This window comes from Stenella coeruleoalba (genome assembly GCF_951394435.1).
Source record: "Stenella coeruleoalba genome assembly, chromosome: 10".
Taxonomy (NCBI): Eukaryota; Metazoa; Chordata; class Mammalia; order Artiodactyla; family Delphinidae; genus Stenella; species Stenella coeruleoalba.
The window spans coordinates 22902247-22929880 of NC_137156.1; the positions used below are offsets into that span (position 1 = coordinate 22902247).

The following is a 27634-nucleotide window of genomic DNA, read 5'->3' on the forward strand; positions in this document are numbered from 1 at the left end:
ATGAGAAGCACCTCAAGAAAATCGCCTGCCTGGAGCCTCATTCTGAGTAGTTGAATGTTCTACCCTCTGCGGTGGGTTGGCCTGGGAGCAGGGGAGTCTTCGGGGCTGGGAGAGAATGGGAGAGGTGGCCTTGTTCGTTAGACTCTTCTTCTGACACATAAACAGCCAATTGGAGGAGTTGTCCCAACCCCGTGGTTCTGAGCTCTGAAGTGGTTTTTACTTATAATAGCAGCAATGCCCAGGCTCATGCCAGTGGGAAAATAGCCTGGAATCTAGGAGCCTCAGATTTTTTTTTCAGATTCCCTCAAATGTCTCATATCCTTTTTATGAGTTTACTTTTTCTGAATCAGGATTAAAATAAAGTCCATACATTATATTGGTCGATATTTTTTCTTATGTTTCTTTTAACATGTAGGTTCTCTTTCCAATTCCACTTTTTTTTCCCCCTTGAAATGTATTTGTTGAGGAAACTGTGTGTGCGCATGTGTGTAGGGCGTGGTTTCCTGTAGAGTTTCCCACAGTCTGGTTTTGGTTGATTATATGCTTGAGGTACTATGTAACACGCTCCTCTGTCCAACGAATTCCCTGTAAATTGGTAATTTCATTGGTAATTTCCTGGTTCAGTGTTTATATGTGCAGGACTCCTTCTCAGAGAGTGCTGTGAACTTCCAACAGAATGTGCATAATGTCTGCTTGTCTCTCTTTTGGTGATGTTATCAGTCCTTAATCATTATTGATTAATCCATGATTTCATTAGGGGTTGCAAAATGGTGATATTGAAATTCTATCATTCTGCTCATTACTTCTGTAAGAGAAATTCCCTCATCAACCACATGGTCAGGTATGGTTCCTACAGGAAAGGCAGGATAAATGTTGATTTCTCTTTATTAGCAGTCTTCAAATTATTGAGTTTGCTACCTAGAACCCTCCAAAAGTGACCAATTAAAAAAATCATTATAAAGTCACGGGTTTAAACATATTTGATGTACTTTAGTTCACTGTAGTCCATTGTAGTTATTATTCTTATGAATGTTTAAATTGTCCCATCTTTGGCAACATCACCTCCTTTTGATGTAGTCTTAAGAGATTTTGATAGTCTTTGAATTTCTGATATGACAAGATATCCAAGCACACCTTGTACATTTCCTTTTCCAGGCTGAGAACCAAACATTTCTTCAAGGTTTCTATTGATCAGAATGCCAATTAGAGACTATAGTCAGGGTGCTAGAGATGTTCATTGCTACTGGGTTGGTCCTTGTTTCTACAGCCTTCTAATGGAAAGGAATATATACACATATATTTAAAGATATCATCCTTTGTTTATACTAATACTTTCAATTCCAAATAGAGACTCTCAGTGTTTTATGTAACTTCATATATCTTACATCTGTTCTTTCTCCCAACCAAATATCTCAGTCCCCAAACACACCAACATCTGCTTTATCTCTCAGTACTGTCACCATTAATTGATTACGTATATCTCACTATGGATATACAGTCAAATTACTGTGGTTTAAAGTTGTTTGAAATAGTTCTCTCTGTGATTATACCACTGAATCACTGTGCAGATAGATTCTTTTGTTTTATCTTGCTTTTTTTTTTTTTTTTAGAGTACGCGGGCCTCTCACTGTTGTGGCCTCTCCCGCTGCGGAGCACAGGCTCCAGACGCGCAGGCTCAGTGGCCATGGCTCACGGGCCCAGCCGCTCCGCGGCATGTGGGATCTTCCCGGACCGGGGCACGAACCCGTGTCCCCTGCATCGGCAGGCGGACTCTCAACCACTGCGCCACCAGGGAAGCCCCTACCTAAATTATTTAGGCAGTTAAGGAAGATGTAAAAAGCTGTTCCCAAGCCTGCTGGATCCTGATTGCCTTCAGCTCAATGGTCCATATGCCAAAGTGGCACATTTTGGGGTGGTCTATTTTGCTCCCCTTCAAGTTGTGCTTCTTTTCCCTCTGCTTTTAGAAGCTCTTTATACATTAAGTATGTTAGCCATTCGTATGTGATATGTTTGTCATTTTACTTTGCTTATGATAACGTTTTCTCTTGTAAAAGTTTTTGCTTTTAGATTTTTATGTGGTCAAATGTATCAATCTTTTCCCTCAATGGCAGCTGGACTTTCAGTCATAGCTATGAAAGTATTCTCCACTCCCAAGTAATAGCGAGATTCACTCATTCCGCCCCACCCCCCCATACTTATATGGTTTCACATAAAAAAAATCCTATATGGAATTTATCCTTTTGTATGATAAATGGACACAATTTTTTTGTTCATATAGAGTTTCAAATCTGATATTATTAGCTCCTTCCCCCAGCCTCCCTTCAGCTTGTCTTTTCCTGGACATTTTATTCTTTTCGAGGTTTTCCAAAACTGGACATGGATCAAAATAAACGTCTGTTCAACTCCCTGCATTTGTTTTCATTTTGCTGTTTTTCTTTCCTGGACTCTGTGATTTCTGCACAGTGTTTTTCCAGCAATTCAAGGAAGTTATGACCTTTCAGGCTTCAGGAAGAGTGGACTAAAGACCTGTCCAGCGAGTGATTCAAGCTGGAGCAGGTTGTGCAGACACCCAGGAGCGGCTCCTCTGCTTGGGGGTGGGGTAGAAAATGGCTTCATGGAGTGGGGGGTGGGTGGAGGGGTGCTTGCAGGCGTGAAGCACGTGGTAGCTCAGTTTTTTTTTTTTTAATTTATTTATTTATGGCTGTGTTGGGTCTTCATTTCTGTGTGAGGGCTTTCTCCTGTTGTGGCAAGCGGGGGCCACTCTTCATCGCGGTGCGCGGGCGTCTCATTATCGCGGCCTCTCTTGTTGCGGAGCACAGGCTCCAGACACGCAGGCTCAGTAGTTGTGGCTCACGGGCCTAATTGCTCCGCGGCATGTGGGATCTTCCCAGACCGGGCTCAAACCCGTGTCCCCTGCTTTGGCAGGCAGACTCTCAACCACTGCGCCACCAGGGAAGCCCAGTAGCTCAGTTTTTGTTGATGATCCATGTTTCTTGTTTCCACCATCTTTGGTCTTTTCCACCTCCCTCGCTTCCTTACGTACTTTCAGACAGCTCCTTGCTTTCCCCCTACTTTTCTTTCCAACAGCTTCGTACCCCAACCATTCAGCATACAAGAGGGTGCAAACTGATGGACTGCTGCCTGAATATCTGCAGAAACATGTAATTTGCTAACAGAATGTTTATAAAAACTGTTGAATGCATTCCAAACATTTTTAAAATGGGAGATTGCACATAAAAATCCAGATTTCTAGATTTTCAAAATTCAGACTATCTGGTATCAAGGGGCCCACAGTCATTGCTGGTAACAATGGAGCTGGATGGTAGCTGTCCCTCTCAGGTCACTAGAGTCTACTCGGTCGGTGTCCCCTGGCTTCCCTAACACTGGGAAAATGTCAACTGGCATTTATTATTTAGCCTGATCAGCTGTTTTTCCTCTAGTAGAAAAATTTTAGTCCCTACCCACATGTTTACTCCAAAGCTGGAAAACAAAGAAACAGCAAGAGTCTTGGTTTTCTCACCCCCAGCATGCTATGATGTCATTCACATTTCCTGCTCCGACCCCGTGGGGGCTGAGTTTACAACTTTTGCTAGAGACAAAGGCTCAGGTCTCCCTCCCGCTTTCTCTCCCTCTCACCCCTTCTTTCTCCCTCCTCCCACCTTTTGTTCATATGAAGATTAGTATTTAATGAACTGCTGTAAGGTTAAATAACTTCAGGACCACTACTGAAACTGTTCCAATCCTCACTCTTCAGAAACGGTCTGTGGAAAGTCATCGCATTTTTGCAATAGTATTTCGTGTGTGTACGTAGAAGATGAGAGAAGTTACTTTATCAAGAATCTATCTGGCACAACACTGTAAATCAAGTATACTTCAATTAAAAAAAAAAAAAGAATCTATCACTTGTCTTGCTGTTTGTGTCATCAGCTAACAACCTATTCATATGGATGAAATCTGAGAAACTCACGGAGCCTGGCCAAACACAGCTTTCTTTTAGGGTCATTATCGGCTGGGGGATCGCATTCAGAGGGTAGTATTAGAAACCTGAAAAACAGTGACATAAACGAATTAAGGGTTCAATTTTTCTGCATTTAAAATAACTCTCAAGGTGAGAACAGGGCTCCTAATGGGAACCTGGCTCCCTCTAGCCTCCTGAGCCATCATCTATAGGGCTGACTCTGTCCTGCATCTAGTTCCTCATTTCTTAATTTATTTTCCTCCTTGACACTTACCACATTCTGACATACTATGTATCTATTTGTTTATGATCTGTAAGCTCCTTGAGCATAGGGGTCATTGTCTGTTTTCTTCACCCTGAAACCCCAGCATGGAGAATAGCATGTATTTGTTGAGTAAATGAATCAGTGCTCTCAGGGTGACTGCTAGAACTCAGACTACCACGTTTATGTTTCTGGCAGGAAGAAGTGGGATAGTGAAGAAGAAAAGGGGACCCAAGACCAGAGAGTTGGCTTCAGAAAAGAACTCTTCTGCAAGTCCACTTAGTGACTTAGGCTGACACCCCCTTGGCCAGAACTGTGTCATGCCGTCACTCCTACCTGGACGGGACATTGAGAAAAAAAAATTTGTTTAAAGCAGAGGAATATGGATAAGCGAAATAAAACTGGAGTTCTGTTAGAAGGAGGAATGGGAGAATGCATATCAGGTCTCTGCAAGCTGCCCTCTCTGAATGCCTGGGGCTCCAGAGATCATGGGGCTCTTCACCGTGACCCTAGGCCCTGGACTTTCTACTTTATTTACTCTTATGAGTAACATCAGCTTCCTTGAACTTCACCACACTGTGATTCCTTAATTCTATACTTACTGATTATTTGTTGGGTTTCTAAGACGTAATTACACATAATTCCAGGAACTGTGAGTAGTAAGAACCCCCTCCCCCAAATCTGTCAACTATTCTATTTTTTAGGCACCATTATTCTTACTGAAACATTCAGTGGCTTAAGCTCTACCCTACAGGTCCCTGACTGCATATGTGCGCACAAGTGCGCATGTGTGCCTGTGTGTGTACATGAACCTGTGTCCACACATCACAAAAAAGAAGAGGGTGGCAGCCTCTCCACACCCCTTCCTCCTCCCTTCCAAGGCTGGTGACGTCTGGAACTGAAAATGCTTTCATGTGTAGAATGCAGGCTTATGTACCCCAACAGGTAACTGGAGGAGCAGGGAGAGTTGGCGCCTAGGGCCCTGCCTATGAGCTCACAAAGGTGATGAGGAGGGCTGAATTCCAGTTTGTGCTCAGCTCCCTTGGCCTCTCACCACAGCATAGTGCAAGGGCTGTTTGCCCAGAGGAAGGGGCCTTTTTTTTCTAGTTTATGAAAAATGTGCTCTTCGTTGCCAAGCGTGTATGCTTATCATCTGCTTGTGCCCAGAGGATGTGCCTTTTCCTATTTAATTCATTCAGAGGAGGAGTCTTTAAAATGCACCCAAAGGCTCCCTGTGGGCTGGCTTCAGCATCCTCTCCTGTATGGAGGTCAGTAGATTTCGCCCCTGCTTATTCTGAAAGCCAGAGATCTGTGACCACTGCCGTCCCCCACTTCCTTCTTTCCTCCATCTAGTCAATGTCGGACTACTGAATGAAAGTAATCTGAAGACAGACACATTCTATTCTTCTCTTCAGACCAACACCTTCTATTAAAAAACCAGCTCCCTGTGTGCTGCCGTGAGTGAGATCCAGCCGAGCTCACATGCGGTACAGCCTATGCTGTGCTCCACTGAGTGGTGAGGAACATCCCAGCCTAGTTCACACTCATTTCCAAGTCACCTCTGCAGGTGTCTGACCTCAGCCTCCCTCATCTTAGTTCTATTTTAGAGAGTGGCATCTTCTGATGCTAGCACCAAACTGGGATGAGCTGTTTCTGGAGCCCCTGTGTACTAGCCACAACTTCCAACTTGGAGAACCTGTGAATGTATGAAATAATCTGATCGTAAAATGCTCAATAAATAAGGAAAGTACAGAATAGTTATAGAGCAGACTGGTTTTTAAAAAGTGACAGGTTAACCTGTGTATCAAATTAAGTCTCATAGAGAAGCTCGCTGTATAACAAAAACGTGAAGGTGGAGCTTCTCTGGGTGAAGAGGGTGAAGGAGATGAGCCCTCCCCACAATGCATCCACCCAGATACTCGTAAGAGCCCCTCAGGTGCCTCTGTGGTTCTCCAAGGATCTGTTGAGCATGATTTGCAAATGTATAGGTAGTGGAAAGGACCCAGGCTTGGACTTAGGAAATGGCATGAGTTCTTGTTTTGTGGCCTAGGGCAAGTGAAACAGCCCAGTCTCTCATGTCAGCCTCATGTGACCCACGGGAACAGAACAAGTCATGCAGGAGCCCGAAGTTCAAATGGGGAATTACTCAGAAATACCTCCTCCTCGTCTAAGTCTACTCGGAACGTCCTTTCTCAGCAGCCTTGTCCATCTCATCATCTGGCCGTGGATCTCGACATACTCTGGGAGGCAGAGCTGATTGCGCTTCAAACTCCATTATCCCCCTCTCCCCCAGCAATGGAACCTCAATCTGGTCTGGGCATCTGTCCCGTGGGAGTCTGATGACAACTAGAGTTGATCCCTGATGATTAGGCTGTCCCTTTAGTTGCATCTGTATATACTCTGGCGCTTGTGGGGTATGGAGTCCGAGGTAACGGGTGCCCAAGAATCTGCTGTGGGTTTTTGAAGCTGAGGAGGTGGGAGGAGGGGACGTGAGAGCGATTATGGGAAGAGGGAACTGAGAAAAGTAAGAACATTCAGTGCTTGTTTTGTGCTTCTGTACACTTTTGACCCTGGGGAATTTTAAAGGACTTTTTCTAACATTTATCTTAGATGGATGGAGTCATTTGATAAGTATCCCAGGCACTATGTAGGGGTTGGGAATAAACAGTAAATGCTACAGAGTTCCAGCCTTCAGGGAGTTTTTTTGTTTGTTTCCGTTTTTAATTTTGTTTTATTTGGCCGCACTGCGCAGCATTTGGGATCTTAGTTCGCCGACCAGGGATCGAACCTGGGCCCCAGCAGTGAAAGCACCGAGTCCTAATCACTAGACCGCAGGGAATTCCCCTTCAAGGAGCTTTCTAAGTTTGTTTTTTAACCCCACAAGGACAAGGTGGAAAACCCAGGAAGGTGTTTTGACTGAGGCCCTAGAACACCCAATGCCCAGATGTGTGGACAGAGACACAACATCCAGCAAAAGCAGAATTGCTTTAGAACTCTGCTGATTGTGAGGAATTAGTCAAAATGGCAAACCTGCAGCATAACATCCTGGCTCATTTCTTTCTTTTTCTTTTTTTTTTTTTAATTTTAGCTGCGCCACACGGTTTGCGGGATCTCAGATCCCTGACCAGGGATTGAACCTGGGCCATAGCAGTGAAAGCACCAGATCCTAACTGCTAGACCACCAGGGAACTCCCATTGGCTCATTTCTTATACAAAGGAAAACACAGAGGGTTTGCTGAAGACAGGAGGAGAAAGCAGCTTATTGGGAACCATGTTGCAAAAATGTAAATTGCTCCCTGGCAATTGCTAAGATCTTGATGACCTGATAAAATGGTGTATAAGGCAGAGCAAACACACCCTTGTGATGAAGCCAGAAATTTCATCCACAGTGAAGGATGCTACCAGAGGCAGTGCCAGTGTGGGTTGGGGAGGATCAAGATTGTTACCGTGTATAAACAACAAGGTCCTACTGTATAACACAGGGAACTATATTCAATATCCTGTGATAAACCATAATGGAAAAGAATAAAAAAAGAATGTCTCTATGTGTATAACTGAGTCACTTTACTGTACAGCAGAGACTGCCACAACATTGTAAATCAACTATACTTCAACAACAACAACAACAAAAGACTGTTACTGAGTCCTACTGCTTGCTGCACAACAGGCTAATAAATTGAGAGATGAGTTGCTGGGGCAAGGAATAGCAACTTTATAAAAAAAGCCAGGGGCTTCCCGGGTGGCGCAGTGGTTGAGAGTCCACCTGCCGATGCAGGGGACACGGGTTCGTGCCCCGGTCCGGGAAGATCCCACATGCCGCGGAGCGGCTGGGCCCGTGAGCCATGGCCGCTAAGCCTGCGCGTCAGGAGCCTGTGCTCCGCAAAGGGAGAGGCCACAACAGTGAGAGGCCCGCGTACCACAAAAAAAAAAAAAAAAAAGAAAGCCAGCAGACCGAGAAGATGGCGGACTGGTGTCCCAAAGAACCACCTTACCAGAATTAGAATTCAGGCTTCTTTTATACTAAAAGGGGAGGGAGTTAAGTCCTGGTTCCAGCCAGACTTGGGGGGTGGAGTGGGGGGTAGGGAGGGTGGGGATGTGTTAACTTCGTCCTTCCTGTAGCCATTCACAGGTGGATCAGATCAGGATGTTTCCTATGAGCTAAACAAAGATATTTTAAGGTATTTTAGCTTACCTGGGAGGCAGAGTTCCCAGAGATGGGCCATTGTGTATAATTTAAGCTCGTAGGCATAATTTAAGCTCGTAGGCAACATCCCTTTAGTGATTAACTTGTAAGAGAATACAAAGGTTCTTTCCTATTACAAGATTGGTGTCTGGAAAAATAGCTGGGAGGCTACTGAAACTGTCCCAGTGAGTGGTGATGAACGTTTGAATGAAGACAGCTGCCAAGGGCATGTGGGGACAGATAGGAGACAGATTTCCAGGCAAGAAGGACTGATGTAAGGGTGAAGGAGTGGAAGATGACTCTGGAGAGAATACCTAAGGCCTGTGTTCTTTCCTCACATACCATGTTGCCTTCCCATGGAATGGGGACCCCACCTCAGTCCAACTCTTCCACTTTATAACAAAAGGAGGACATTAAAACCCAGGAAATGGGGACTTCCCTGGTGGCGCAGTTGTTAAGAATCCACCTGCCAATGCAGGGGACATGTGTTCGATCCCTGGTCTGGGAAGATCCCACATGCCGCGGAGCAACTAAGCCCGTGTGCCACAACTACTGAGCCTGTGCTCTAGAGCCCATGAGCCACAACTACTAAGCCCGCGTGCCACAACTACTAAAGCCCGAGTGCCTAGAGTCCACGCTCCACAGCAAACAGAAGCCACCTCGACGAGAAGCCCACTCGCGGCAACTAGAGAAAACCCACGCACAGCAACGAAGACCCAACGCAGCCAAAAATAAAAGAATTAAATAATTAATTAATTATTTAAAAACCCAGGAAATGGAAAGCCTCATCTATGGCTGAACTGAAAGTTGGGGGAGGAGCCCAAGTAGAAGCCAAGTCTTCCTTTCCTGATCCTACCCCTTCCACAGGTGCACATTAGAGCCAGCCAGGCCCTTTCCACACACCTGTGCCTAGGCCACACCCCCTCCAGTGAATCAGAATCCCAGGGCTGGGACCATGAGCTATTCCAGGGCAGGGCACGAGTTTCTCTTCCTGCTGTGACCATGATAGCACGTTCTGCCTGGACCACACTTTTTCTCTGATTCATAACTGCATTACATAATTGCAATACATTACGTATTACTACCGATAATTGGAGAGGTGCTGAGTGCTTGGATAGAGAACTATATGCAAACAAAATCCTTCTTCATAGGCCCATTAGTGGTAATAAACTAGAACTAATTTGTAAACATCTCATTGCAACTGCAGGAGAGGGAAGACTTTGGAGGCTGCTCTCCAGTAAAAAAGGGTTAATGGACAATCAATCATTGTTCAGTCAGCAGTTACCAATCTATGTTTTGTAAAATTGATCATCTCTTTATGAGTTTATTTTAGTAAAAATAAAGAATATTTTTATAAATTTATTTATTTTTGGCTGCATTGGCTCTTCATTGTTGTGCACGGGCTTTCTCTTGTTGCGGAGCACAGGCTCTAGGTGCACGGGCTTCAGTAGCTGTAGTTCGCGGGCTCCAGAGCTCAGGCTCAGCACTTGTGGCACACGGGCCCAGATGCTCCGCGGCATGTGGGATCCTCCGGGACCAGGGCTCGAACCCGTGTCCCCTGCATTAGTAGGCAGATTCCCAACCACTGCGCCATCAGGGAAGTCCCAAGAATATTTTTAAAAAACAAAATCTTAAAATTAAAAAAAATTGTGGTAAAATACACGTAACATGAAATTTACCATCTTTACTCTTTTTAAGTGTACAGTTCAGTAGTGTTAAGCACGTTCACATTGCTGTGTGACCATCACCACCATGCATCTCCAGAACTCTTTTCATCTTGCATGACTGAAGCTCTGTACCCATGAAACAACTCCCCATTCCCACTACCCCTAGCCCCTGGCAATCACCATCCTACTTTCTGTCTCTACAAATTTGCCTACTTCTTAGAGGTGGAATCTTACAGTATTTGTCTTTTTGTGGCAGCTTACTTCACAGAACGTAATATCCTCAAGGTTCATCCATGTTGTAGCATGTATTAGAATTTTGTTTTCTTTTAAGGCTGAATAATATTTCATTGTATATGTAGAGACCATGTTTTGTTTACTCATTCGTTCATTGATAGACACTTGGGTTGCTTTCACCTTTTAGCTATTGTGAATTGTGCTGCTATGAACATGGGTGTATAAATATCTCTTTGAAATTCTGCTTTCAGTTATTTTGGGTATATCCCCAAAAGTGGAATTGCTGGATCATATGGTAATTCTGTTTTTAATTTGTTAAGGAACCACCACACTCTTTTGCTCCACTACTTTACATTCCCACCAACAGCACACAAGCGTTCTAATTGCTTCATATCCTCACCAACACTTATTTTCTGTTCTGATAGTAGCCATCCTAATGGTGAGGTGACATAAAACCTTTCTAAAACACAGGTTTGCTAATGATTTTGATCTCCCAAACCCTTAACTTTTCATAAAGTCCTAAGTTCCTTAATCACAATATTTTCATTCATGAATATTTTTAGGAAATGACCCCCCCCTGGCTAGAGAAGGAATACTGTATAGTCATTTTATCAGTCTTTACTAACTAGAAAGGTAAAAATTTTAATTTATTTTAATTTTCTTTCATTATTAGTGAAGTTGAACTTTTCACTATAATTGTTAATTAGTTATAGTTTCTCTGCTGTGAATTGTGTCTGAATTTCTTACATGGTACAATATAAAAATAGAAATAACTATTGAGTGCTTTCTATGTGCCAGCTAGTGTTCTAAGAGTTTTACATGTAGTAACTCAGTTAATCCTGACCCACCACCATGAGGCAGGTGCAATGATTAGTCTCATTTTATGGAGGAAACAGAAACACGGAGAGGTCAGTGAACTTATCCAAGGTCCTACCCAGGAAGTCTGGATTCAGAGCCTGTGCCCTTAAATACAAAATGGCCAATATTTTCCTAACCTATTTGATTTGTTTTCTATTAACTATAAAATTTTAAAAACATTTATCAGTCTGCTCCTTTCTTTTGTTGGCACTTTTTTTTTTTTGGCCATGCCGCGTGGCTTGTGGGATTCCCCGACCAGGAATTGAACCTGTACCCTTTGCAATGAAAGCGCAGAGTCCTAACCACTGGATCGCCAGGGAATTCCCGGCACTTTTTTTTTTTCTTTCAGCCAGGCTAGAACATCCTGTCCTTTTCAGATAATAGAAAAACAAAAATTTTTAATATATGTTTTACATATGTATGTATTTTCCAAACATTTATCTCAAACTATTTATTGAATTATATTTTTTGTCCCATTGTTTTGTGATGGTATCTTTCTACTGGTCTTTATTTCCTAACTGCTTGTTTTTTTAATGAACATTATATGTTCAATCATCGCTCTGAGGATGCTGAAGTCTCTTTCTGGTTTTCACATTCTTTTCACTTCACCTGGCATGAATCTGTCTCTGGAGAGTTGATGTTGCTGACTCCCTTCCTCAGTGTTAGTTTTTGTGTATTTTGGAATTTTAGTTTCCAGGTCATTTCCAGGTTTTCTATCTCTCTTCTCTGGTTCCTCACTCCTCCCTGTCCAGTGACTGAGCAGTTGCCCTCCTCGGAGCCCTGTCCAGAGTGAGGTCTTATATGGCAGCCAGGGCCCCTGCCCTGGCCTGACCCTGAGGATGACTCAGGTCCAGCCCCATGACAGAAGAGGCTGGGTTAAGGTCATGTGTTGTGCCGTTTGCTCCATAGGCCACAGTCCCAGGCAAAGTCAGCAGCAATTTATTTCAATCTATTTTCTTGAAGAAGGTGGGGAGAGGCCAGTCACAGCTCCTGGATTTTTTACCTGAATTGATGACTCTGTTCCCCCACCTCAAGCGGGCAATTCAATTCTTTCTCATCATTCAACAGGACTTGAATTAGCAGCTGCCTTTGACTGTATCCAGACTCCAAAAGGCCACAGCATCAGCCCTGTTCATCTTTTGCATTTATATTCAATTTTTGGGAATATCCATGGGGATATTCTCCACTTGTTGAATATGGATTTTGTATTTTCTCTAATAGTTTATCCACCATTGCTCTGTACGGGAAGCCTCAGGCTGTCTATTCTGTTTCAGTCGTGTGCCTGTGTCTTTATGTACAAGCATTCATTGTAGCTCTCTGCTATGAGTTAGGAAGCCATTCTCACAAGTTCCTCCAATCACGTCCTGATAGATTTCTTGAGGCTGGATCAGGTAGGAGGCTCTACAGCCATTACCTGAGATGAGAGTGGAGGAAGTGCTACTGTCCCCCACCCAATGTGAGGGCGCATCAGAGGAGCCCTGGGGTAGCTGCTCTGGAACAGGAGGAAGGTTTCTCTTTGAGAGCTCCATGCCACCATGTCATCAGGGGTCTCAAGCCAGGGTAGATCCAGTACCAGGGAGTATATGAGAGCAAACATTGGTGGCTTGACATGGTCCCTAGATGGACAACCAGAAGTTTCAGCTGTGGTAGGATCCCTGCACAACATATTGGTGTATATGGTAGCCAGGATGCATCTGGGGCATTATGCACCATGTCCTTAGGACTCCATGAGTAATTCGTCCAACATTCCACACGCACCCCTGCCTGCAGGCAGGGCAAATACATGGCCCCAGCTCCTGCCCCCTCTCCTGCTGCACCAGAATATTTCTCAGTGCCATGGGCACGGTGATCTAAACACGGAGCTGCGTACAAAGTGGTGCCTCTTTTGCGATATAAACAGAACCAGATCTGCGGCTTGAGTGCTCTCTTGGCTATGAATTCAGGGGTAGGGAGAAGCAGCCTCTGCCCCACCCAGAGGCCCTGGCTCCCTTTCCAAAGGCTCGGCCTGTGATCAGGCCCAGTGGGGCTGAGGAGCAGACACGGGCAGGCTTCCCTAGCACCAGACACACTGGGCTCCCCGCTTGGCCAGACCGTCTCCTGAGGTGCCCGTGCAAGTTTGCCCCAGAAACCCTTTCTTCCTGGGACGGGGTGTCACCTCAGGACAGAGAATGCCACGAGTCCTAACTTGGCCCTGCAGCAACTGAAGTCTGCCAATCCAGCCTGAGACAGCAGGTTGTGCTTGGGCTCTGGGCCTGAGCTGGGACTTGCAGCTCCGTGGGGAACCTCTGGGAGTGCCACCAGGGGGAGCCCTCTCTACATCTTGGGCGTCTGGGTCTGCGCTCAGCCTCCAGAATGTTGGTGTCTACACACATGACTTAGTTTACGGATTGAATCATGCCTCCATTTTCGCAATTTATGTAGTCAACCTCATCTCCTGCCACGGTTCAGGTTCTGTCTTGCTTCAGATGTAGTTATGTAACACTGTAGTCACAATCACAGTGTGGGGTTGGGGAGAAACGGGAGGGGTAATGTGTGTCTTCACCCCCCAGATGCCACTCTGTCCACCTCACCTGGCAACCAAGGTCCTGAGATTGTCCTGAAGCTTCAGAGGCCCAGGCAGCGGGCGGAGAGGGGCACAGAGGTGGCGTCTGTGTGTGGGGCGTCTAGATTGGCTGCACCGTCCTCCAGCGGGTACCTCCACTAGGATGGAGAGGTCTGGCTGCCAGCAAATCCTTCCTGTTCCCTTTGGGTGCTCTGGACATGGGAGGTGGGGCTGCAAGTGGTTCAAGGAGGCTCAGGGAAGACACTGCCGGGTGAGGAGAGAGTGTGGCCGCATCTGAGGAGGGCGGTGCTGACCAAGCTTCGGGTCCACAGGAGGGAGACTGGGGAGCGGGGTGAGGCAGAGAGGCTGAGGGGGAAAGGTGAGGCCAAGGGGGCCTTTCCAGCTTGAATGCCACAAACACCACTGTAAAGCTCCCTGTGGAGCACCTCATGCTCCCTGCCTGGGTCACAACACTGGAGGGTGTTGCCATTAGAGGCCATCAAGTAAGTTGGAAGGAATTTCAGGGTCTTGGGGGCCTTATTATTCTCTGGTGCAGGCTGAGAAAAAGGCCCTTCTAGAAAAAGAACCATGTTCAACATAGTGCTGCCCACGTTGTAGGTAAGAGATGGGAGAAAGGAGGGATCGAAGTGGAGAGAGAGGGTGAGAGGTATGGCCTGCTGGTCCTCTCTGGCTCCTAAGTTTCAAACCCTAGTCCCCTGAGGGAAATGAATGGATTCATGACATAAGCCCGGCACCTAGACACTAAGAGCCACCTTCTTAACCCAATGCGAAGGGCTTCCCTTGGACTGGAGGGCGGAGGGGACTCACTGAGGCTGTGGACATTTGTGGGTCCTAGAGGATGGGGGTCCTTGGGCTGAGCCCTGGGGAAGGGGCAGAAATGGCAGAAAGGTTTGTGGCGTCAGAGGGAGACCTCTGTCGTGCTTCTTTGGGCCTGTAGCCCCTGAGAAGGAAGCACCATGTCAGCACGAGCTGTCAGCAAGGCGGGGCCTCGGTCACCTCACAGCGAAGTCCTGTGCCTCACAGAGGCAGGAGATGGGGGCGTCCAGATTGCACCCCATACAGATGCACCACATCCCCCAGGGAGCACGCTGCAGCCTACACTGGAAACCACCCCAATACCCTTCCGCAGGAGGGCGGGAGGGAAAGTTGTAGCAGATTCATGCAGTGGGACACTTCTCGGTGAAGAAAACAAGTCATCCTACAGCCCCATGTGACAATGCAGTGAAGCTGCAGACAAGAAGTTGAGTGGAAGAAGCCAGACCCACAAGGGCACACAGGGTACCATTACATCTATAAAAAGCCCAGCTCCAGAGGTCAGGAGAGTGCTTACCCTTAGGGGCGGGTAGCGACTAAAAGGGGACATGAGGGAGGCCCCTGGCATCCTGAGAATGTTCTGTTCCTTAATCTAGGTGCTGTTTGCACAGATGTGCTCTGTGTGAAAGTTCATTGGGATTTGTGTGCCTTTCTGTATGGATGTTATATTTGTGTAAAACATTTTTTGAGATTTAAGTGCAAAAAATGAGACTACAGAATGGAGTGAGGAGATGGGAATGGTCTACTATTATTTCAGTGCCCACGGTGCTCCATGCCTTCCTCATAGGATCTTTGCTCTTGTCTTATCAGGAGGAGGGGAGGCAGGGCAGAATTTAAATCATGAAGGACTTTCAGCTCCTTCATTCCTGACATCTTCTGTGAATCAATATTTTTCTTTGATCAACTGTTTCATGGTATCCTAAATTTATCTCATGCATTTTTCAGCTCCTGCAAAAACTAAAAGGGATTAGATGGGGTTTGTGTTACTGTGAGCTCCCAATTTGCTGCCTCCTTCATAAAATACTAGCTGGACTCTTGTATATGAGCATCAGCATCTGTAAAGCCAGAGGCAAGACCTGTGGGCTGCTCACATCAACCTGGCAGACACTGCTGATCGAGTCTGAGGTCTTCTTGGTATCATCTCCAGAGCCCCCAGTTTCACTGGTGCCATTGCTGCGGCAGGTCTCAACTCACCTGGACTCACCTGGAGGAAGGGGACTAATTCTATCCACTGCTAGAGATTAAATAAAGATGGTCACAAACCCTTTTGGTCACTTCTCCCACTGAGAAGTGGGGTCTCCTTGAATCTGGGTGGGTTCTGTGGCTTTTTGATCAACAAAAATTGGTGAAGGTGTTGCTGAGCCAGTTTCCAGACCTAGGCAACTTCCACTTCCTGTCTCTTGGAACACTCTCTGGGAGCCGTGAGCCGCCATGCAGGAAGTCCAAATTCCCTTGAGGCTGCATGCTGGAGCAGCCATGCCCAGCACTGTGGTCACCATAAGCAGAGCCCGGTTATCCCCACCAAGGAGACAGAAATGTGAGGAAAGCTGTCTTGGACACTTTGGACCAGCCCCTCTGCCAACTGAGTGTGACCCCAGTAGACACTGATAGGAGTAGAACTGCTGAAATGACAGATAAAATCATGAGATATGAGGCAATGATTGCTGTTTTAAGCCACTAGGTTTGGAGTAGTTATGAAGCAATAGGTAACTGGAACATTTGAATTTCTACCTGGACCACAGCCTTTGTGTCCTTGGCTCTGTAAGAATCCATCTCCTTGACTCACTTTGCCAATGTGGCTATGGCATTTGACAGCTCTTCATTCCATTAGAATTCTTTTAGCTGCCAGGCTTGTGGCAAGATAATTTATTGTGGAATTATTTTTTTGTTCTGTTTTTGTTGCTCTATGTATATTTCCCTCACTGAGAAAGTTATGAAGCTCTTGTTCTCAATTCTGAGCTTCTGTTTTGGGTATGGAGAGAGTGGGTGAGTGTTGGCATTTGGATTATGTGCAAACACCTAGGCTAAGAGAGACAGAAGTGGGCTGTGAGCATGTGCTGAGCAGAGACTGAGAATCTCTGAGATCTGGAAATTTGGTGCCCTCCCGCCAGTGAGTAGTAGAGACCCAGGCCCCTAATTTTTGCTCAGAGCACACCCAGGCTGAACAACTGCTAGCAAATGCCCAGAGAGGATAGGCATGGTTTCTCCTAGGCTGGGCCATATAGGCCAGGGTCCCCAGGGGAGACTCTGCAGTCAGTGATATGGACATCTGTAAGGGGCAGTGCTGGGCCTGACCCAGAGGCCTCCAGGGTTGACAGCAGCCTCTGAAATCAGCGTCAGCAACAGAAACAATGGCTGCTGCTATGGACTGAATGTTTGCGTCACCCTCAAAGTCATATATTGAAACCTGAAACCCCAATGCAATGGTACTGTAATGGATGGGAGGTAATTAAGTTTAGATGAGGTCATGAGGGTGGAGCCCTTAAAAGAAGAAGAAGAGACCAGAGGTGTGTCCCCCCGCCGCCACCCACCATCTTGTGAGGACACAGTGAGAAGGGGGTCATCTGCAAACCATGAAGAGAACTCTTACCAGACACTGAATCTACCAGCACCCGATCTTGGACTTCCCAGCCTCCAGAACTGTGATAAAGAGATGTTTGCTGTTGAAGCCACCTAGTCTGTGGTATTCTGTTACAGCAGCCTGAGCTGACAGCTACCACTAGTTAGTAAGGACCTGTCTTGCTCTCAGCTTTTCTGGCACTGCATAAACCCCTGAGAGTTTATAGTCTCATGAAGGGAGGAGGGAACCCCACTAATGACCAGGGCTCAATTTCCTTCCAGTCTGGCAGTTTGGGACACAGAGCAGATTCCATTTAATTGAGAAAAAAATAAGGAATGTGATATTTCATGCACATTTTATAACCCAAAATAATAAATGTAACATGCTTCTCAAGCCATCCGGAACATTTAATGGCTTTCTCTTTATTGCATTGTGGGCTCCCGTGCCCATTGAACTGTTGGTATTTTCCTTGGCAGGATTTTTGTGAAATATCTCCAAGGTTTGGATTTTTTTTTCTTTTTAAATAAAAAGAAGGGCATGGAAACAGAGGAGGGGCTTGCTCAGAAAAATAAACCCCAAATATTGTTGACGCATGTTCTTTATTTCTCACTTACTGAATATCTGCTCTCTGTATTCTTTGATTTTAACAAATCATGTATGGATTTTTAAAATTTCTAATCTTTTTAGTAGCTATTACATTTATATAGTTTAAAATGAAAATTACATCAAAAGGTACATGAGAAATGTCACTCTCACTCCGTTCCCACCCTGTTTTCTCTCACTTTGCCCCTGAAAGTAACCATTTTTATTAGAATAGTGAAGTGGGGCTTCCCTGGTGGCGCAGTGGTTGAGAGTCCGCCTGCCGAGGCAGGGGACACAGGTTCGTGCCCCGGTCCGGGAAGATCCCACATGCCGCAGAGCGGCTGGGCCCATGAGCCCTAGACACTGAGCCTGCACGTCTGGAGCCTGTGCTCAGCAATCGGAGAGGCCACAACAGTGAGAGGCCCGCGTATCGCAAAAAAAAAAAAATAATAATAGTGATGTATTTATCCTTCTGATGTTTCTTTATGCAAATGTACCTTTATTTTTTCCTTTCTTACTCAAAAAAGCATATTATACATGTTCTGCTCCTTCCTCTTAAAATTTTAACTACTTACTCTGGATATCCTTCCATGCCAGAGCACATAAAACTCTTCCTCTGCTTTTTTGACAGTATTCCATTGGTAGATATACCAGAGTTGGCTGTTTAATAAGTCCCCCATTGCTAAACACTTGGGTTGTTTTTGGTTAGTTATTATTACAGATAATGCCACAATGAATAATCTTATACCTAAGCAAGTTTACGTTTGTGTGGGCAAATCTATGGGATGGATTCCCAGAAGGGGTCTTCTGGGTCGAAGGGTAAATGCATTTCTAATTCTGGTACATACTGTAGGTTCTGCCGCACAGGATTGTGCTGTTTGCACTGTTGCTAGCGATATATGGAGGCGTCTGTTTCTTCCTGGCCTCACTCACACAGTGGGATGTCAAACTTTTGAATTTTTCCCAACCGATGAAAGATTCATGTAAGCTTAACATGTATGCACTTGGACTAATTCTCCTTCCTGCATTTCCCTAAGAACATCCTCAGACTTTTCTTTCACATCAGACCCCTTAATTAGCTCCATCTTTTCAAGAGGTTGGCCGTTTTTATATTTCCTTCACTATCATCACAGTTATGAAAGATTTCTGCCAGGGGTGGTAGGTTGAGTAACCATGGTCTCTGTTGGTTATTGCAATAAAATCAATAGCTACAGGTGGCTTGAATTGTTTTAGATGGAATTGACCTCAGGTTAAAAAAAAATAATGTTATTTTGTCACTCTTTGTATCATTACTTTCTAAGCTTAAATATATTTTATGAAATATTTGTATAAATATTTGCATTTATTTAATATTTAATAAAACAAAATTAAAATATTTTGTAAACAGAAAGTCCAAGCCTTCTTGAATAAAAGTTGAAATATTAAAAGGAAAAGAAAGGCCTCCATCACAGCCATGTCTTTGGTAGACTCCATCCCCCTCCAGTAGGCTCTCTGTTGTATTGTTTAGGATACAAATGAACCCTATTATGCTGGGGTACCTTTCAGCCAAGGTATTGGCAGTAGAGAGGCTGCTTCCTCTCTTGTTTGGCCTACTCCTCCGACTGGTCACAAGATTTGTTCATTTAAATGAATTCCTTATTGTAAAAAAAAAAAAAAAGTTGTCTTATATATGATATAAAGAACTCTAATCAATTAGCGTTAAAATACAAGGCAGAACTGATTCCCCACAGCAGTTTATGCATGGCTGGGGGTGGGGGTGAGCCCGAAGCGGCTGGAGCAGGAGAATTTGGAGGCCGGGAGGTGGTGAGCAGCAGAAGGCTCACCTGTCTGGAATGGAGGAGCTGTTTTCACTTTGGAGATGAGATGCCATATATATATTTTAAAGGAGTCTTTTATAGCAGATTAATAAGTCTGAATTTCTGTCTTTTCCTTCAGAGTGACAGGAGTTTCTGATGATTGCGCAGGGCTGTGGGTGTGTGGTGGGCATTAAGATAACATGACCTGATTCAGGAGTGTAGTAGTCAGGATTCTCTGTTCCAGAGAAACAGAAATATATATATTCTCTCTATATATTCTGTATTGGTGTATATATATATATATATATGTATGGCACAGTTATGGAGGCTGAGAAGTCCCATGATTTGCTGTCTGCAGCTGGAGAACCAGGAAAGCTGGTGATGTAATTTGGTCTGAGTCTGGAGGCCCAAGAACCAGGAGTGCAGGTGTCTAAGGGCAGGAGAAGACGGATGTCCCAGATCATACAGAGAATGAATTTGCCCCTCCTCCTTCTTTTCATTCTATTCAGGCCCTCAATAGATTGGATAATGCCTACCAATATTGGGGAGGGCAATTTGCTTTACTGACCAGTCTGTTTACTCTTTACTGAGTCTACTGATTCAAATGCTAATATCTCCTAGAAACACACACCCAGAAATGTAGCCGCTATCTGGGCATCTCTTATCCCAGGCAAGTTGACATACAAAATTAATACAAAGGGTAATAGCCAGGGTGTAAAAACCCCATCAGAGGACTCAGTTGAGAATGCCTGGGTCAGCCTCTCATGCTGATGCATCAGACCTAGAGTCCACTTAGATAAACTTTTTCTTTCTCGGAATTAATGACTATTTTGAAAACTTAGATTAAAGACAATGTTTCCATTTTGGTCTGATATTCAATATCTGTAGGATGAGTTGGAGGGTCTGGGAGGGAACAGGATGTCTGAGGCCAGACTATACACCAGGCAAATAGAAGAAATGCAGGAGGGATGGAGATGCTATGAAGCCATATGTCAATGATAAGGGTACCTGGTGTCAGCACCGTCCTCTGCCATCCTGGGGGAGAAGCATTACTCAGCAAGTTTCCATCAGGGGAACCCCCTTGAAGTAAGATTCCAGGATATAAACAGATTCTTTCCTTTTTCATGTAATGCAGATAATTATACAGTAGCAGAGGGTGGGTGGCCTTCAATTCTGATCAGGAAGACATAGATCAGACCTGGCTCCTTTTCATGAACATTTCCATAAAATTAAATAAGGAAGTTAAAACCCCCCACTAAGAGCTGGAGGTTATGATCGCTTTGCTCCTGAACGAGCTAAAATAAAATTGGAAATGTGGCTGATAATTGCATCATTGCACTGTCCTGGCTGGTAGGTGGCAAGAAGCCAGCAGTCAACTAAAGCCACGGTGAGAATCAACTAAAGGACACCTGTGAGGCGAGAAAGGAAGCCCTACTGAGAAAGGAACTATCTCAGGCTGGGACGATTGCTGAGAAGTACTGCAGTGCGTGAAAGAGATAGGATGTCCCAGTGATAATAAGAATCCCCAGAGCAACGAAAATCTGTTGGCAGGTGGGTAGTACTAGGCATTTGTAGCTCAGTTCCATACAGCCTAGGGGAGGAGCAGTTTTTCCCAGCACAAAATAAAAATGGGAAAGTAGAATGTTCTCTCCAATTCAGAGCATTTAAGCAATGTATATTTGAGCCTGTAGCGGGGATCTGTATTGTACAATAGTCACTCGCTTATTTGTTACGCAGAATCCATTCATTGTTTTGTTCATGGTAAAGGAAACATCAAGATGGCAAACTTCTGATGAACACTCAGGTTAATGAATATCACACACACACTCATACACACAATGGAGGAAGTTCCGGAAAAAAATGGAGGCAGTAGGAAATGTATCCTTAAGGCATATAGGTTAAACTTATGCAATTATACTGTTAGCATTTGCCAAAATCTAGATAATCTAGGAAAATCAGAGAAACAAAAATCAGAGAATCAATAAGCAAGAAATTGTAAAAATGTAGGAATGTGTAACAAAAAGCATTGGAATTTGTTTCTTTGGGTAAATCTGCCTTTCCTTTGTCTCCAACCTTTATGAGATCACACAGATGGGGGCATCCCAGCAATGCCCTGACAAGGAAATAACACAAATGACTGGAATACTGCAGCACAATTCTGACACTAGTCACCCGGAGTTAGCATTAGACTCCCAGGTTAAGGGCACAGTCCTCAACAAGACAACCCTCACTTCAGATGCCAGTCACAAGTTTGGTCACTTGCTCCAAATGGCTACACATCTGGGGAGTTCCAATGACACCCCCTCAGGTTTGATAATTTGCTAGAACAACTCACAGAACTCAGGAAAATGTCATACTTGCAATTACAGTAAAGGATACAAATCAGGAGGACCAGCCAAATGAAAAGACACATAGGGCAAAGCCTGGGAGGGTCCTAAACACAGAGCTGCCATGTGCTCTCCCTGTGGAATCAGGGTGCATCACCTTCCCCACACATCCTTGTGCTCACCAACCAGGAAGCTCCACCAAACTTCAGTGTTCGGGGTTTTCTTCTGTAGGCATGACTGATTGAATCATTGGCCCCATGATTGAATTCAATATCCAGGTCCCCTTCCATCCCTGGAGGTTGGCATGGCTCAAAGCCCCAACCCTTTAATCACATGGTTGATTTTTCTGATGACCAGCCTTTCATCCAAAGTCATCTCATTGGCATGAACTCAGGTGTGATCCAAGGGACTCATGAATAATAAAGATACTCCTATTACTGAAGAAATGCCAAGGAATTGGGGTCTTTTGCAGGACCCAGGGACAAAGGGCAAATTCTTTATTGTACAATAGGGACATATAATTTAGTTGGCCCTCCATATCTTTGAGTTCTGCATCCACGGATTCAACCGACTGCGGATCGTGTGCTATGTTTACCACCAGAGGTTGGTTGAATTTGCAGATGTGGAACTGGCAAATACAGAGAGCTGACTACGGGATTTGAGCATCGCCAGATTTTGGTATTCCTTGTGGGTCCTGGAACCAATCCCCTGCAGCTACTGAGATATGACTGTATTATAAAATAGAGATGAGAAATCCTGACATATCTTGAGAAATCTATCACAAGAGCTTAAGTATTTAGCAAGTGCATTATGAAAAGAAATCAGCCAAGTGCAGTGTCTTATCATGGAAGCATAGGATCCAAGCATCCAGTTATTGTAGGAATTGAAATTGGTTGTAATAAAGGCTCAGACATTGTAAAGGAATTAGTATTACAAAAGATGAGAGAAGTTGAGGACTATGTCAAGATGCAAAAACGAAAGATTTGTCACAATTTACTTATCCTTTGCTTTCTCTTAGGGATGGAACAAGACTAAAGATTAACCCAGGAAGCATATAGTAAAGTTGGCTTCCTCCCTTGTACAATTCCACATTAAACATATTCCACATTTATATTCATATGGAATTGATTTTGAGTAGAGACAATCCTAATCATTAATGTATTTCATATGGTTAGAACCAATGTATCATTTATGTAATGTAATAAAGCTTTCTTTTCCCTCTAGCTTGAAATGCGTATTTTACCGTACACCTGTTGACCTAAAACAGACTGCCAGGTACTTCTCCAGCAAAAGTAAGTTTACTCTGGATCAGCAAAAAATTGCAATTCAGAGCCTGTAACCACAGCAAGAAGAGAGCAAGTCCCTGCACAGGAAGGAGAGGAAAACCTCTTTTAAAAAGGGGAAAAAAAATAAAAATAAAAAAAAATAAAAAAAAAAAAGGGGAAAAGGAAGTTGGGAGGGCTATAGTAAACAGTCCACTGGAGGAATTGAGAGTTCAAAGTACAGTGGCTTGTCATTGGTTGAGTTGTGACAGCCTCTCATTGGCTGAGCTCTTGCCGGGAAGAAGAGAAAGTCTTTCTTTTTCCTGTTGGGCTTTGCTATTGTCACAGGGTGTGAGAGCTCCCCCTTCTGGCCTCCTGACTATTTTAATTGAGGTTTCCGTTTATCAATTTTTTTTTTTTTTTTTTTTTTTTGCGGTACGCGGGCCTCTCACCGCTGCGGCCTCTCCCGTTGCGGAGCAACAGGCTCCGGACGCTCAGGTCCAGCGGCCATGGCCCACGGGCCCAGCTGCTCCGCGGCACGTGGGATCCTCCCGGACCGGGGCACGAACCCGTGTCCCTGCATCGGCAGGCGGACTCCCAACCACTGCGCCACCAGGGAAGCCCAGCCCTCAATTTTTATATACCAAATTCTTATATACAACTTAGGTCTCTTTCTGGGCTTTACGTTCTGTTTCATTGATTAAGCTGTTTTAGTACCAGCAACACTTGATTTTAATTATTGGGTCTTTCCATTACATTTTAACATCTAGTAGGTCTGATACCCTTTCATTCTTTTTTTTTTTTCCCAAAAAATCTCTTGAACATTTATTACATTAAAAATCCTATTATTATTGTAATTGCCTTATATTCATAGATAACTTGGGAAAATTGATATATTTACAATAATGAGGATTCACATTCAAGAACTAGGGGTATTTGCATTAATGTTTATGGTCCTTCAAAAACATTTGTAATCTTCTTTCCAGGGATGTGAATGGATGTGTTTCTTTTGAGTGTGTTTCTTAAGTATTTTCTATCAATATTGTGAATGTGAATTTTCTAATTATATATTCCAACAGGCTGTTGCTGATAAATAGAAAATCTATTGCTTTTATATGTCATTTTGCAATTGTCCACGTATCTGCCCTTAATAGTTTTACAGTTGATACTCTTTGATTTTTTAGGAAGATAATCAAGTCTGCAAGTAAGAATACTTTGATCTTTTCCTCCTTTCCAATATATCCAATATATATTTAAGCTCTTTAATTTTATATTATCTTATTGTATTGGATATGATTGCCTAGGAAGTGTAAATAATAGTTAATGATAGTGGCCATAGTGGGAAATTTGCCTAATCATAGGAATGTTTCAGTATCTGTTATGTTGTTTGTTGATTCTTAAGCATGATAAGGAAGTATCTTTCTATTCTTAGGTTCTAAGAATTCTTTTTTTATATACTTATAGGATTACTTGTTCAATTTTATTAACTATCAGTAATCTAGATGATCATGTGGTTTATCTCCTTTGGCTTACAGGTGTGACAAATTTGTATATATTTAAAAATATTAAGCTATCTTTGAATTCTTGGTTAAAATATCTCATACTAAAATTTCATCTTCTGGATCAGGACTCTGGAAACCTTAAAATTTCTTCCAGAAATTCTATATATCCAGTCAGCTCCCAGAAAACCTCCTATAACTAACCTCTCAAAAAGAAGACATTTTTTCCCCTTTGTTCTTAGTCCAATATCAAAGGGAACCTCCAAATTCCAAGTAGGTCAGGCTACTAATACACACAAATCAATTCTGATAAAATCATCATACAATAAGTGACTGTCGTTTACTAAGTGATTACTCGGTGCTAGGCATTGGATTAAGATAAATATTTTACTTAAGCCTTAAAATTACCCTTAGTTTCTCATCAAAAGTATACTGTAGTTGAGACAGGAGGGAAGGGGACAGAGCACAACCTTTAAAAGAATGACATAGCCATTGAAGATATGACAAAAATTGGTTAGAACCTAATAGGCCCAAGATGGCAGCAAGATTCAACTTCCAGTAGACCTTGAGCCTCATTATAGGCTCACTGTAATACACTAGGCTGCTAAATGGAGTAGGACCCTATGGCCCTTCCCCCACACCCACTCCTACCCCATGTCCTCAGTCTGCCTTTTGTCTGTAGAAAAACTTTAGCCAAAGAATAAGTTTAATCAGAGAAGTGAGAAAAATGAAGAAGCAAAGGAAAGTAGTCAAACAGGACAAAACAATATTAGTTTAGTCATTAAGCAAAGTCAAGGACTTTTAGTTCCTCCTCAAGGGCTATAGGTAATATTCTGAGCCATATTCTTTGAGCTGTCTTGTAAATACTGAAAACCCCACCAGGGAGAAGAATTTAACTACATAATGACCAGACTGTAGCCATGACATAAGTGGCCACAATTCCGAGAACTGGCCTCAAAGAAATGGGAACAAACCCACCCTGGAACGGAAGGCTAACTGTATTTAAAACAAATCAAGATGACGCTGATTAGACGACCGCATGACCAATTTCAAGATGACTGTCAGAGCTGACTGTGCTGTTTCTGCATGTAGCCCCCTCCCTCTGCCTATAAAAGCTCTTGCCGGGACTTCCCTGGCAGTGCAGCAGTTAAGACTCTAAGCTCCCAATGCAGGGGGCCGGGGTTCGATCCCTGGTCAGGGAACTAGATCCCACATGCATGCTGCAACTAAGAGTTCACATGCCGCAACTAAGACCCAGCAAGACCAAATAAATAAATGAAAAGAAAAAAAAAAAGATACTGAAAACTGACTGATAATGAAAACACAACAGGCTGAAATTGGACATGGCTAAAGCAATACTTAGACCAACAGAACAAACTCAAAGAAGCAAGAAAGAATGAAACACTAAGATGAAATAGAGAACAACAACTTATATAATAGAGAATATTAACAAAATCCAAAAGCTGGTTTGTTGAAAAGTTTCTTAAGATAGACCATTACCTAACCAACAAGAAAAAAAGAGAAAAGTTACCAAAAAAGTAAAGCTTAAAAAAAAAAAAAAGCTCTTGCCCACTGATGGGGGAGGGGGTTGGCCTTTGGGCAGGAGTCTGCCCCTCAACCCCCTGCCCTCGTTGTCAGCCTCCGAAATAAAGCAAACTTTCCTTTCCATCAACATTGCCCCTCTAGTATTGGCTTTAGAGAGACAAGCAGCCCAGCCGGACCCCACTTTTGGCAACAAAATGACACACCCAGAGGTGCTATGACAGTTCCAAGGCCAACCATAAAAGGCCAAAGAGTGGCCCAATTCCTGGAAATCCCTGCGCCTTCTCCAAATAGCTGGAATATTCCTCCCACTCATTAGCCAATGAAATTACCCAGCCCATAAAAACTAAGCACCCCATATTTCCGGGCCATGCGCACCTCCTGAGACAGACCGCATTCTGTCTATGGAATGTGTACCCCTGCTTTCACTTTACTATGGCTCTGTACTTGAATTCTTTCCTGCCCGAAGCCAAGGACCCTCACTTGGCGGCCCTTCCCAGGAACTTGCCTGAGACCTGGGACATGACCATCCTCTCGTGCCCCATTTTCCTGCAGATGCTTTACAAAAAATATTAATAAATCTACTTACCTATCACTTTGCCTCTCGCTGAATTCCTTCTGTGCCAAGACATAAAGAACCTGAGCTTCATTAAGTCCTGAGACGAGCTGTGTTAAAAAAAAAAAACTCTGCTTACAATGATAATTTTCAAACCTACACAAAAGTAATGAGAAGAGCATAGTGAGTCTTCTTGTATCTGTCGCAAAGCTTCAACAACTGACAAAATTTGGTCATACTCATTTAATCTACCCAGACCACATTTTCCCCCCTGGGTATCCTTTAAAACAAATTCCAAACATTGTACCATTTCATTTATAAATTCTTCAACATTATACCCAACTCATATTGAGTTCCTGCAAGCTGACAGCATAATGCTAAAGCGCAATTCATTATAAGAGATTCTTTTTTTAAAAAATAAATTTATTTATTTATTTATTTATTTTTGGCTGCATGCGGGCTTTCTCTAGTTGCGGCGAGCGGGGGCTACTCTTGGTTGTAGTGCTGGGGCTTCTTATTGCGGGGGCTTCTCTTGTTACTGAGCACGGGCTCTAGGCTCGCGGGCTTCAGTAGTTGTGGCTCGCAGGGTCTAGAGCGCAGGCTCAGGAGTTGTGGCACAGGGGCTTAGTTGCTCCGCGGCATGTGGGATCTTCCCAGATCAGGGATCAAACCTGTGTCCCCTGCGCCACCAGGGAAGTTCCTATAAGAGATTCTATAAAGGTTTAAAGCAATGCAATCCAAATTCACAGGGCAGTGAATGTAATTACACAATCTATAGAACTGGAGGAAATACATACTCTTCGAAGAATCCTACGTGGACTTTGTTTCACTTAACTGAGTTTCTGATAAGAATTGGGAGGGAGGGAGTGATGTTCAAGGTTATGTATTCTGGCAAAAACTTAAGAGTGCAAATTATTCTTGTTGGTTAAGAGAGATCTATTAAGCAGAAAGTAGACTTAGTATCTTGTAGAG

The 27634-nt window shown here is 43.9% G+C and overlaps 1 long non-coding RNA gene across 2 annotated transcripts in view; it reads right to left on the reverse strand.

The window, feature by feature from the left end:
- Positions 1 to 26736, reverse strand: part of LOC307192143 — a 51810-nt gene extending 25074 nt beyond the window's left edge. For both annotated transcript variants that reach the window (XR_013829988.1, XR_013829989.1), the window contains exon 1: positions 26696 to 26736. This is a non-coding gene — a long non-coding RNA (uncharacterized lncRNA). The remainder of the gene's footprint in view (positions 1 to 26695) is intronic.
- Between the last annotated feature and the right edge of the window lie 898 nt (positions 26737 to 27634).